Source organism: Triturus cristatus, chromosome 7 (assembly GCF_964204655.1).
Source record: "Triturus cristatus chromosome 7, aTriCri1.1, whole genome shotgun sequence".
NCBI classification, from domain to species: Eukaryota; Metazoa; Chordata; class Amphibia; order Caudata; family Salamandridae; genus Triturus; species Triturus cristatus.
Window position 1 is genome coordinate 950,454,104 of NC_140590.1, and position 13,464 is coordinate 950,467,567.

General features: G+C 50.6%; 1 protein-coding gene across 1 annotated transcript in view; it reads left to right on the plus strand.

Moving 5' to 3' along the window:
• PKD2L2 (polycystin 2 like 2, transient receptor potential cation channel) overlaps positions 1-13,464 on the plus strand; it is a 1,478,337-nt gene that overhangs the window by 977,946 nt on the left and 486,927 nt on the right. The gene's annotated exons all lie outside the window — the stretch shown is intronic.

A 13,464-nucleotide genomic window follows, 5' to 3' on the forward strand; every position in this document is an offset into this window, starting at 1 on the left:
TTGCCAAAGCATTTTTGAGAGAGATCGCGCAGATGCTGGGGTCCTGGTTAGCAGAATCCCAGCAAAGTAACATACTGACACCAGGCAAAAGGTGGTAACTATGAAAGCAGATCCTACTTTCCTACAGCGTCCTTCTTCCTTATAAATTCATACGCAAGCATGTGGGATGCATACCTTGATGCACATAATCTATGTCAGCCATTCCTAAACGTATGTCAGAAATTCCAGTTTCTGATAAGATTTAGTATAAAAGGAGGGCCACTTGACCCCTTGTCAGGAGAGGTCCTTTGCCCAGATTATTTCCAGATATTATGCTAAATGCTGATGCGAGCACGCTTTACAACTCACAGATACTACATCGCACATGAAGCCTGTAGTTGAAAAAAGCCAAGTCCCACAGGAAGACCAACAGACTGCTACTGCAATGTGTCAATGTGTGTTTGCCCTTTTCTGGGAACACTGTCTTCACACTTCCACTGATAGACAGCTTTTGCTGTCGACAAGGTATGCAGTGCATCTGATAGAGACATCTAGCTGCAGATTCCTTTGACCTTCCAGGCGTCAGGCTGGATCTGGAAGATTTAAGATAGCAGTACCCCGGTGCGCCGGTGGCATCTGTTGAGTCCGCATGACGTAAGCGTCGTGTTCGTCGTCGTCGCGACATCCGCGTCGTCAATATAACTACCACTCCATTGCTCTGTTGTCAGCCAGCGCCGGTCTGTTGAAGAGAACTACCCCCTGTCACTTTTTGACAGTTTTTTTCCTCAAATTGTGTTGACTCCTTTTGGTGCGTTAATAATGTCCAGTAGGAAGACTTCAGGGTTCAAGCCGTGCGGCGCCTGTCACCCGTGCCATGTCGGTAACAGACCCCCACCTCCTGTGTCTCTGGTGCCTGGAGCACGGCCACGACACTAAGTTGTGCTCCGATTGCTGGGTTATGGCACCAAAGGCTTTGAGGGAGCATCCCTTGAAGCTGCTTGTGGCCCGGCACTCACAGGGGAGGTCACCTCGTCGATCTCACTCCCAGTCCTAGTCTCAGTCAAGAGGAAGGTCTGAGAATCATTCCTGGGGCTCGAAGTCCTCTTCGTCGAAGTCGTCTGGTAAGAGGCACCACAAGAAGCACAAGAATTCAAAGTAGTCTTTGACTTTGCTATGTCCGCGAAGCGGCGAGATGGAGGAGCCTCGGCGTTCTAGGCCCTGTTCTGTGGAGCAGGCAACTTAGTCGGCTCCGAATCTCCCTCCCTTTCTGGGGGCAAGAGCGACCCCCGCCCAACTTAAGGAAATTTGTGACTCCATGTGTGCTGTGCATGGCCGGCCTGACCCTGCCGGCGCACTTTCTAGCCCCGCAGGCCCAGCTGAAGGAGATCCTGTGGACCCTGTGCCTTCAGCTCTGGCGCCACGGCCTCCGGTCGGACCGGTTCCTGGGTCCGGACCGGCGCTAGTTGCACCTCCACAGAAACCTTCCCTGGCACAGCGTCCAATGCCTAGGTTTTTGGTGCTGCCGGCACCCACCTATGGCACCTCATCATCCTCATTCCAGATAATATGGAGTCGGTCTGGAGTCCACCGATGCCGAGGCAAGCGCCGACAGAGCCGTACGGCTCCATACCATCTAACCAGCCCCTTTCTGAAGGTTCAGGGTTGAAGGAAGAGGATTGGGAGGTGGAGCAGGATCCCTTGGAAATCTGAAGCCCCAGGACATGGACTGGTATGAGGAGTTGGGTGATGCCATTGGCCTGGACACCTCCCCGGATTCTGGCATGCTCTCTCACTAACCTGGCTACGGAGGAGGGTGTGTCATTTGCTATGGTGGTGTGTAGGGCTGTTTAGGTCCTGGACAAGCAGCTTCCTACAGTGACGGTCAAGACCAATGTCTTGACAGAGGTCCTGCAGCCTGGTGTCTTCTCATCGGAACCCTTGCTGCCTTTTAACGAGGCCTTAACGGATGTTCTTCTGGGCACCTGGTCCAAACCCAGCACAGGGGCTCCTGTGAATAGAATGATTGTCCGCTGCCATTGCCCTGCACCGGGCGACTTAGCTTTCCTCACTGCCCTCCCCGCCACTCAAAACTTGGTGGTCCAGGCTTCCACTTCCTGTGGCACGTTCCCATCCACCCCTCCGGGCAGGGAATCCGAACGGCTGGAGATGTTTGGGAAGAAAATGTTCTCTTCCGCCAGCCTCGCATTGCGTTTGGTGAACACTGCATGCCTTTTGGCCGTTATTCCCATTCTATATGGGATACCCTGTTGCGCAGGTGCTGACTAGGGTCTTGGAGGAGGACTGGATTCTGCTCTCCAAAGCAATATCAGACGGGAGAGATGCAGCTAAGTTCGCCATATGCTGTGACTTGAACACGACGGACTCGCTGGACACAGTGATTTCTTCTACGTTGGCCATCAGGCGCCAGGTCCGGGTTAAGGACATTTGGCTTTTGGGGGGATGTCAAGGCAAACCTCATGGACATGTCTTTTGATGGCTCACATCTATTCGGAGACAAGGCTGATGCGGCGCTTGAGTGCTTCAAGGATTCGTGGGCTATGGCCAAATCCTTGGCCCTCAATACTGCACCCCGGCCTGCGTCTGCTTTTCGCTCCTTTCCTGGCTACGGAATGAGCTTCCAACCACGCCAACCCTATTCCAGCCAGCGAGTTTCACAAGTTCAGCAACCTCAGTGTGCCACGGCCGCAGTTCATCCCGTTCTCGAGGGTCAGGAGGCCAGATGTCGACCCAAGCCACCATCTTCTCCTCCACCGCAAAACCTTCCTAGTCCGGTACTGCAGGGTCACGAGCGTCCAGTGGGTGGCAGGATACACCATCGCTTCCACCACTAGTGCAACATCACCTCGGACAGGTGGTTGTTGCAGGTAGTCTGAAGGGGATACTCCCTCCCCTTAAGGCTACCTCTTCCTCAATGCCTCCAACTCATGAAGACCATTTTTCCTGAAACTAAGAACTTACCACAATACAACGTTTAATCCACATATCCTGTCAGGAAGTCAATTTCGATCTCTGATCCTTAAGTGGGATAATACTTGCCTGTCCATGATAAAATTGAATCTTTCCGTTTTAGTTGCTAGGATTTTTTTTATTCTATATCTGATATAGACTTTTAGCTGCAGATTCCTTACTTTAGAATTATTCCCAGGCATTAGACTTGTTGCGGAAATGTTTAGTAAGCAGTACCCCTGCGTGCCGGTAGGTGGTGTCATTCAGCTCCGCGTCGCATTGTCCAAACTGGAAGAGATGTGTGTGGTGCCTATATAGGCGCCACCCCCAACGCGCTAATGTCAGTTCTTTTCTTTCTACACCAGTCAGCGCAGATCCGGAGAGAGCTACCCCCTGTCGTTATTTTTGACTGACCTTTTTCGACTTTTTGTCTTTTTGAGCTTTCTCCTAGAGTGGCAGGGATGTAAACTAGTAAGGCTGGCTTAGCCCTTCGGCACCTGCCACTGACAGATGTTTGTGATTGTTAGACCCGGGATCCCTGGTTGGCTGAGGTAGGTACCTTAGGCCAAGTAGGGACCGGCATTCCAACATCAGGGAAAGGAAGGTCACTTTCTTAGATAGCCCCGCTCACCCCCTCGGTAGCTTGGCACGAGCAGCCAGGCTTATCTTCAAGGCAAATGTGTAAAGTATTTGCAACCACGCTCACAGCAACCCAATGATTACACCACAAATAGACTCCACACAAGTTTTATAAAAACGAGTTTATGTAAAAAGATATACGATAAGACCACACGATATGAATCCAACATATGCGTATTTGTAATATTCTTCCTGGCCGGTTGTTAGGCCAGCCAGCCCTTGTAAATTCTGGCGGTATTAATGAGCACTTCTAAACATTCTCCTGTAATCCTAATATCATGTTATACAGTTCGTAATGCTAGAATCAGGCACGTTTGCAATGTAAAAATACTGTAAGGCTTAAAGCAGCAATCAGACACTCTGCAATGTAAAAAGAATGCAATGCGTAACGCAACAATCTGGCACTTTGCAAGGTAAAATAATGCAATGCATAATACAACCACCAGGTATGTCATTATGCAGATAAAATGCAATGCGTCATACACTAATCAGGTAGTTCGTTATTCAGGAATAATGCAATGCATAATACTCTAATCAGGTACTCCGTTATGCAGAAATGATGCAATGTGTAATACGACAATCAGGTACTCCGTTATGCAGAATTTGAATAATGCGTAGTACACTCAGGCACCGATCACTGTGCCTTAGGCGGTCTCTCCACCTCTCCTTCTGACTTGCAGTCAGTCTCTCAACAGTTGCCCCCAACACGGGTACGATGTAATCAAAAAGTGCAGCTCTGCACTCCGGCCCCTGTACTGCCACTCCCTTGGCAATGCGGGCCGCGATACGAGCTGAAGCAGAGGCTCGCGCTGCCGGAATGAGAGATAGGCCGAGAGCGTCTCCCTCTGAGCCCGTGCCCCACCCCAGAAGTCGACACACGTTACCTGGGGGGCACGGACTCAATCTCCTCTCCTCGTCCAGCGGCTGGCATCCAATGCAAACTTTGTGAATTGGCAGCGGCGGGCTCGGGCTGGCGACTCAGCTCCTCCAGGGCTGCCAGTCCGGGCCTCTACAGTTACGAAGATCTCAGGCTGCCACAGAGCGCACGCACACTGCGTCGCTGAGTCTTCCTTAAGCTTTGGGTGAACGATCACTGGGCACTCCACACACAGGTCTCAGGCTGCACGAAGATCACGCGCACAGCGTCGCTGAGACTCACTTTAACTCTGCTGCAAACGATAACAAGGCAAATCTTCACAAAGGTCTCACGGTGCATAACACACCCGCACACAGCTTCGATGAGACTCACTTGGATTCCCATGCACACGATTACAAGGCAAATCCTCATGAAGGTCTCACGGTGCACAACGCACACATCGTCGATGAGACTCACTTGGATTCCGGTGCACACAATAACAAGGCAAATCCTCACAAAGGTCTTACGGTGCACAACGCGCACGCACACAGCGTCGATGAGACTCACTTGGATTCCGGTGCACACGATCCCTGGACAATCCTCACAAGGGGGTCAGGATGCACAAAGCACACGCACACCGCGTCACTGATCCTTGCTTGGACACCAGGTGCCCCCGATCACAGGGCATGCCTTAAGAGGGTCTCAGGCTGCAACAAGCACACACACACAGCGCCGCTGAGACTCTCATGGAAACTTTTGTTTTCCTGTGTTTCCACAACAGAGAGCCAGCTCACCTCGGGCCCTTGGGGATAAGTTACTTCAGGACACAGCACTCAGCAAAGTCCTTTCAAGCAGGGGGACACAGCACACAGCAAAGTCCCTTTAGCCTTTCCTTGGTTAAAACAGCAAACTGCAGGCCAGCCCCAGAACACACAGCAAGGGTCAGTCCTATCCTTCAGTCTCTTCAGTTGTTTCTTCCTTGGCAAAGGTCCTCTTGACCATGAAGTAGCTCCATGAAGTAGCTCCAGTCTTATCAAGCCATTCTCCAAAGTTCAGGGGCTTCAGCTTTCATAGTTATACCCCTCAATGGCTTTGAAGTCTTTGTGTTTCAGGGGGCACTGACCCCTGTTCAAACCAGTTCTGGGTGCCTCCCTGCCAGTGACACCTTCTTCCTTTGATTAGTGCGGGTCTGGATTCTCAACCACTCAGCAGGAGATGGGACAATTGTTTTATAGCAGCAACCCAGGCCTCTTCACCTCTAGGGGCTTCTCCTCCCCATACACTCCAGATGCAGGTCAGCCTGTTGCTGTCTCACCTCCTCCACTGGGTCAAGACATTGCCCAGATCCTATCGCTTTTAAATCCAGACAGTCATTCCACAGCCAGGCAGAGACACACAGAAATGTTAGAGCACAAAAACTCAGCCACTTCTAAAAGAGTGGCTTCTAAAAACACAATGCAAAAACCACCTTCATAAAAAGATGTGTTATTACATTCTGAGTTTAGGCATACTAAACTTCACCTTTCCATCTTAAGCCTTTGGGAAGATAGGCTGGAAAACATATTACACAGCCTCCCCATTCTGTCTTATGGGCAAGATGGCATTTCAACACTGAAAAACAAAATGGAGATTATTTCACTGTCAGGACACGATACACACCTTAGTACATGTCCTACCTTTCAGATGCACTGCACCCTGTCCAGGGGGTACCCTAGACCTACCATAGGGGTGTCTGATGTGCATAGAAAGGAAAGGGTAAGGTCTGGCAAGGAAGCGCACTTGTCAGAACATGGCAGTTTAACAAACTGCTCGCAGGCACTGCAATGGCAGGCCTGAGTTCCCTTTTTAAGGCTACTTGTGTGGGTGGCACAAATAGTGCTGCAGGCCCACTAGTAGCATTTGCATTACCAGACCTGGCACACATGGTGCACTTTACTAGGGACTTTACTAGTAATGCAAACATACCAATCATGGACAACCAATTACCATTATACTTTTTTACAGGGAGCACTTGCACTTTGACACTGTTTAGCAGTGGCAAAGCGCCCAAAGCATCTAAGTTGGCAACACCATGTCAGAAAAAAGGTCTAGAGGGAAAGCAAAACGTTTAGGGACTTTAGCCAAAAAGGGCCAAGTCCTACAGTGTTGTACCTGCATTGTTTGCCTTTGGTGCCTTGAGCATGACCACGACACGAAGACCTGCGTCGACTACTGCGCCATGCACCCCAAGGTCTTGAGGGAGAGGTCCCTCAAGCTCCTGGCCGCTGGACGTGCATCGCCGCAATGGTATTGTTCCCAGTCGAAAGGCAGGTCCCGGGATCGGTTGAGAAGTTATCGATCTTTGTAGCAGTTGAAGCTGTCAGAGTGTTTGGTGAAGTCTCACAAAAAGAAAAGTAAGAGGTCTTTGACTTCACCATGTCTGTCGATGTTTTCTGACAAGACAAGGAAGCATCGCCATTCAAGGCCTGGCTCCGCAGTTAAGCCTGTGCCTGGGCCAGATCTGTGTCTCTGTGAATTTCCAGGAGTCAAAGCTACCCCTTCCCAACTTCACAAAATGAATGAGGCCATGCTTCTCCTATTTGGGCAGCCCTTTCCTGCTGGCATGCCTTTGGGCCCTGCAGGTTCAAGAGGGGCCCCTACTAGCTTCCTGCTGGCGGGTTGCCCTCAGGTGCCAGTGTGGCCCCTTGGATAAATGGATGAATCTGGGCCAGCGCTGGTCATACCACCTTGATCTTCCCTGATGACTGTCACAATGTCGCCGTTTTTGCCACCGTCATCCCCATTCTCATTTCCGACTCCGACACGGACCCAGAGGGGTGTCTCCCTTCGCCAACTCTGGCACCAACTGGAGCCTTGCCCTCCAGATTGGAGCCTGAGCCCTATTTCTACAGGGTAGGGCTTGGGGAGGATTGGGATTGGCCACTGGACCCGGAGTAATACCAGCCCCTAGACCCCAACATGAACTAGTGTGAGAACTTGGCGGACACCAGTGGATGGACACCTCTCCAGATACTGGCATGGCCTCTCCTACTGTGGCTACGGAGGAGGAAGCCTCTTTTGCTACAGCGGTGAGAGAGACTGAGGTCCTGGACCTTAATCTGCCCTCAGTGGCAGCCAAGAGTAACGTTTTGATAGAGGTGCTTCAGCCCGAATTGACACCCTGAGAACGTCTTTTCCCTTTTAATGAAGCCCTTAAGAATCTCCTGTTTGGGACCTGGTCCAAAACCTGCACAGGGCTCCTGTGAACAGGACAATTGCCCGCCGACATCGCCCCACCCCGGGAACCCCAATTTCCTCACGCAACACACTACCCCAAAGAGCTTGGTGGTTCAAGCCTCCACTTCTTATGTGAACCCTGGCTCATTCCCTATCACCCCACCCCATAGAGAATCAAAGAGGCTGAACACTTTAGGTAAAAAAATGTTTTCTTCCACCAGCCTGGCACTGCACTCAGTGAACACTGCATGCCTTTTGGGCCGTTACTCACATGCACTATGGGATTCAGTTGCGGAGGTGCTGCCCATGGACCCCGAGGAGGCCCAGGCCATACTCTCTCCAGCTATGGCAGATGGGAGAGATGCAGCTAAGATCTCAATCAGATGTGGGATGGGCATGACCGACTCACTGTGCAGAGCGGTTTCCTCATCGGTGGCCTTGTGGTGCCAAGCCTGGATGAAAACTGGCTTTTCAGGGGATGTCCGTGCTTCACTTATGGACATGCTGTTTGATTGCTCCCGTCTCTTCAGGGACAAGGTACACTCAGTACTGAAGCGCTTTAAGAACAGCAGGACTATGGCCAGGTGCTTGGGCCTTTCCATGGTCCCCAGACGACCCTAGTCTGCCTTTTGCTCCTTTTGTGGCTATGGAAGGGGCTACCAGCTGTGTTCTTTCCCTTCAGGTCACAACGGCCCTCAAGCTTCCCAGCCTCTGCATGTCTGAGGACGTTGTACCCACAGACCTCGTGGGTCAGACAGTCAGAGGTGGACCCAGTCCCCTGCCCCCGGCAACCTCAGCCTCCAAGTCCCTTTAGTTTGCCCTTCGAACATCACGGCTACCAGTGGGCAGAAGGATACTCCCATCACCTGCACCATTGTTGGTCAATAACATCAGACCACTGGGTTCTCCAGATTGTCCGAAAGGGCTACTCCCCTTTGTGGCTACCGCTCCACCTATGCCACCCATTCATGACAGACTGACTGGAGACTGGATGGTGGTGTTGGATTTGAAGGATGCATTCCTCCACATTCCCGTCCTGTGGGCACACAGGCGCTACCTGCAGTTCATGGTGGACCACGCGTACTTTCAGTTTGCCATGCTCCCTTTCGGCCTTAACAGCGCCTCACGGGTGTTTAACAAGGTGATGACAGTGATTACAGCTCATCTGCGGAGTTTAGGGCTGCCAGATTTCCCCTATCTCAATGACAGGCTGTTGAAAGTAGACTCATCCCAGGAAGTAGTCTCCCACCTCCAGACTACGGCAGACCTCCTGCACTCGCTGAGGTTCACTATCAACGTGCCAAATTCACACCTGACTTTTGGACACTGTGCTGTTTCTGGCTTATGGTCCAACTGAGTCCAGGGTATTATACCGATGTTTCAGGCTCTATCCTGGGTTTACGGGAGAACGACGCTAAGGCTGCTGGGCCTCATGGCTTCCTGCATCCTACTTGTGACACATGCCCACTGGTGTTTGCATGCTCTGCTCTAGGACCTAAAGTTCTAGTGGGAGCAGCATCATGGACATCTCTCCGACATGGTCCAGATCTCAGAGGGAACTGCAAAAGATCTCCAGTGGTGGCTAATGAACCGCGTTTGGGACAGCAGGAGGCTCCTCTTCCTTCCCCAATCAGATCTGACAGTAGTGACAGATGCATCACTCCTGGAATGGGGCACCCGTCTGGGAGATGTGGAGATCAGAGGACTCTGGTTCTCTGCAAAAAACACTCTACATCACCCTTCTGGAGCGCTGGTCAATTGGAATGGCATTGAAAGCCTTTTTACGTTCCATCAAGGAAAGACTACTGCTGGTGTTCACTGACAACACCACAGCTATGTGGTACTGCAACAAACATGGCCAGGTGTAGTCATGGAACCTTTGTCAAGAGGCTCTGCATGCCTCTGGACTTGGCTGGTACGTCAGGGCATATCCCTGGTGGTCAAACATCTGGCGGGCTCTCTGAAGGACAAGGTGGACCAATTCAGCTGAAGATTCCTAGCGGATCACAAATGTCATCTCCACCCGGAGGTGGTGCAAGGTCTCTTTCAGCAGTGGGGAGAGCCTTGGTTACATCTGTTTGCCACCTCCGAGAAAGTGCGAAGTCAATGGTTTTGTGTGTGGGAGTTTTCAAGGCAGTTCTCACTCAGAGACGCTTTTCTCTAGTGGAGCTCAGGCCTCCTGTATGCCTTTTCGCCAATACCACTCCTCCCCAGAGTACTCAAGAAGATAAAGAATGACCGGGCCTAAGTCATCCTTGTGGCTCCTGACTGGGCTCGGAGAGTTTGGTATCCTGAGCTGTTGAGCATGACCATTGGTCCTCCAATCAGGCTGCCTCTTCAGAAGTATCTTCTGTTGCAGCAGCAGGTAAGGATGCTCCATCCGAACCTATCAATGCTCCACCTTCATGCATGGATATTGAGCGGAGACGGTTTACAGCTTTTAACCTTCTGCCCGAAGTCTTCAATATTATCTTGGCATCCCGGTGTCCCTCTACCAAGACGGTGTACACCGGACGTTGGAATATGTTTTTGGCATGGTGTACACCCAAACAGATTTACCCCTTATCTGTACCCCTTTCCCAAGTTATCCTGTATCTTCTTACCCTGGCCCAGCAGGGCTCTGCACTGGGCAGGTTATAGGGTTATCTGTCTGCCATCTCAGCCTTTCTGCGGTTGCCAGATCAGTCATCCCTATCTAAATCCCCTGAAATAGATTTTTGAAAGGTCTCCAACATTTGTTTTCATTGTAGAAAGCTGGCTTTTTATGTAGTTGGCCTAAGTACGGCCACACTATGCAAAAAGTCCAGACGACCCTTATTGGTTTAGAGGGCTTACTTCAGTAATCCCAAGTGCTCCATTTGTGGCAGTGTGGTCAAGCAGCTGAAATAAAGAGGCTGCAAGGAAGGACTTGGGGACAAGTCTGGGTGAACCTAAAGAGAGTCTTAGTTTGTGAGGCCTCCAAGGCCAAGGGGACGCAGTCAGTAGTCACAGCCCCATCTGCAGAGCTCAGGTGCAGAGGGTCTTGGATGGGTGGTCACTGGAGGTCTAGGCTCTCACGGTTGTCGGTCAGTTCTGCAGAGGAGGGAAAAACAAGACAGTAGGGTCTTGGTCTGGTCGTGGATCTCGTTGGTGTTGAAGTCGCTCTTCATGCAGGTAGGTTTCCAAGGTGGTGGTGTCCGGACTGGACTCAAAGAAGCCTTGGCTGGTGCAGGTGCTCCGGTACTCAGGGTTTTGGTGCGGATGGGCTCCTGGAGGGTATCGAAACTCAGCAGAGAGATGAGGCTGACATCCTAGAGCCACGAAGACATTCTCCTGATGTGTTGTTCCCCCGGTAGGCCCGATGACCAACAACACAGTGTACCGGACAAGTGCTGTCAGCGCTTGCGGATACAGGAGGATGGCTCCTCCAACCCGAGGGGGATGCTAAATGGTTAGCAAAATGCTGGGCAGTCCTACATGTGTTGGGGAGGATGCACAGCTTTAGGGTGAGTCGGGTCTTTGCAACTGTCAAGGTCCCAGCAGTCAGGCTGGGTTTTTGGAGTAGGCCCTCAATTCTCGCAGTAATGGCTCTTCTTTCTCCTTCTTCTTTTCCCAGGTAGACAAATCTGTTGGTCTGGTGGAGGGTAGATCCCTAAATATTCAATTTAAGGGCATTTAGGGGAGTATAGGATACTAGCCAATAGGGTACCTACCACTGGGGTGACTACAACCCCTATATGACCCCTTCCTGTGGGGAGTGGACATAACCCAGACCCAGAATACCATTTTCACCAAAAGCAAGATGGTGAAACCTTCTTTGGCTGTCCAATTCAGGTAGCCCACCTCAGGGGTGTGACTAGCCTGTAAGTGAAACATGCCTACTGAATATCTAATTTCCCGCCTTATCTGGTGCCAAATGGGCCTCAAGGCAGGAGGTAGCATTCCCCGGTCTGGGGGACGCCAAGACAGCATATCAAAGGCAGCAGAGGCTTTGAAGCTTCTGGCCTTTATATGCTAAATTCACTAGCCATCCTGCTGGAGGAGGTGTGATCACCTTCCACCGGACAGGCATTGTTCGTGGCTTCGGAGAGCATGGGCTCTCACCTGCACGGTGTCAGAAACTCGTCTGTGATGGCAGGCTGGATGATAACAGTCAGCCAGCACACTATGTGACTAGTAGGGATACAGGGGGTACCTCTAAGGTACCCTTTGGGTGCATGTCTTCATAAATCCGATACTGGCATCAGTAAGGATTCATTAAGACAAGATGTTTGATACCAAACATCAGTATTTTCTTTTTCTTTTTTAAACACCATTTTAACAAACTTTGCTCATCATGCAGCAAATGTAATAGTCAAGTCAATCATACAGTGTACACTTTAAACAGAGCAGGCAAGATCCTACGCATCACAGTAACAATCTGTATGAGCGGAGCCCTGTTGTCTTTCAGCAATCTCAGTCCCACCCATGCAGTAGACCGAGGTTCTGGGCGGGCCACCCTCACCTCCCACTCTCATCCCCTCATATTCTTCTTTTTGATTCAACTTTGCCCAGTACATTGGGTTAGTGCTGTAAACATCTGTCTCGACAAACAGAGATACAAGGGTTTATCTTGCTACAGCATGTTCGGTGAACTTCAGTACAGGATCCAGATTACATTTTGTGCTGATCGTATATCCTCATGTCAAGTATAAAACCAACAAGTCCTACACACTGAAACATTTGTAATTTCTCTAGGGTATAAATTCAGTATCCCTTATATGCCTCCCACAGACCCCAGACTTTTTCCCACCTACGCGGAATGCCCGACTCTGGTACACCAGTTTTTCAATACTGCAGCACCAGTCCAGATCGTTTTTTCACTCCGACAACCCTAACCATGTTCCTTTTGGCCACAATAGCTGCCAACTTGAGCCATATTCCGTGGTATTTAGGCCCTACTCCTTCCCCTGTCACACACAGGATAAGCCCCCGCAGCTCTACCGGGATGTCTAGCACCGTGACCTCAATCATAACCCGTGTAACCTCCAGCCACATCCTCTGGCACACTGCCCCAAGTCACATCGACCCAACCAATGCATGAAGTAGCCTTACGGTTAGAGCGGTCAACCTCGAAGCTGGGGAACCGGGTTCGAGTCTCAGCAAAGACGCTCAACATCCTGTGATTCTGGGAAAATCACTTAATCTCCAAAATGCCTAACAAAAATGAATGTGTCCATCTGTAACGAAACTGGTGCTCATGTAGAGCGATCTGATAACCGATGTCTCGGGTCTGGTTCACGCTATATAAAACTCTAAAAAGCAAAAAACAAATGAATGTTCATGAGGTGTAGGATCTGTTAAAGATTCTCAGTTGAATGAGGCAAAAGTGAGCCTGGATGGCCACTTCTCTGGGACTTTGGAGCGCATCAACCCAGTCATCCTCTGTCAGTAGTCCCATGTCGGTCTCACACACCTCCTTCTGGGTCACCAAGGGATCTTATGTATGTTAGTGAGTTGGCTTTGGCTGTCATTGGGTCTAACAGTAACCTGTCTTCCGAGATGTGTATTCCTCTAGTTGTTCCCGTTCAAGCACATGCCTGCACATTGCATGTCCCAATTGTAAGTATTTAAATCGTTCAGTTTCTGCCATCTGATGTTCTGTTCTTAGATCGTCAAAGGACATCATTGCCCGACCTCTCCAAATGTCGACCAAGTATTCGATACCCCACCTCCTTCAGCAGGTTATTGTCCCATAGGGGGTGTCAAAGATGATGTTCCTCAGGGCTTTGACGATGCTAGAAGGGTCCACCTGCAGGCAGCTCCAAATCTGATTGTCGTAATGACAC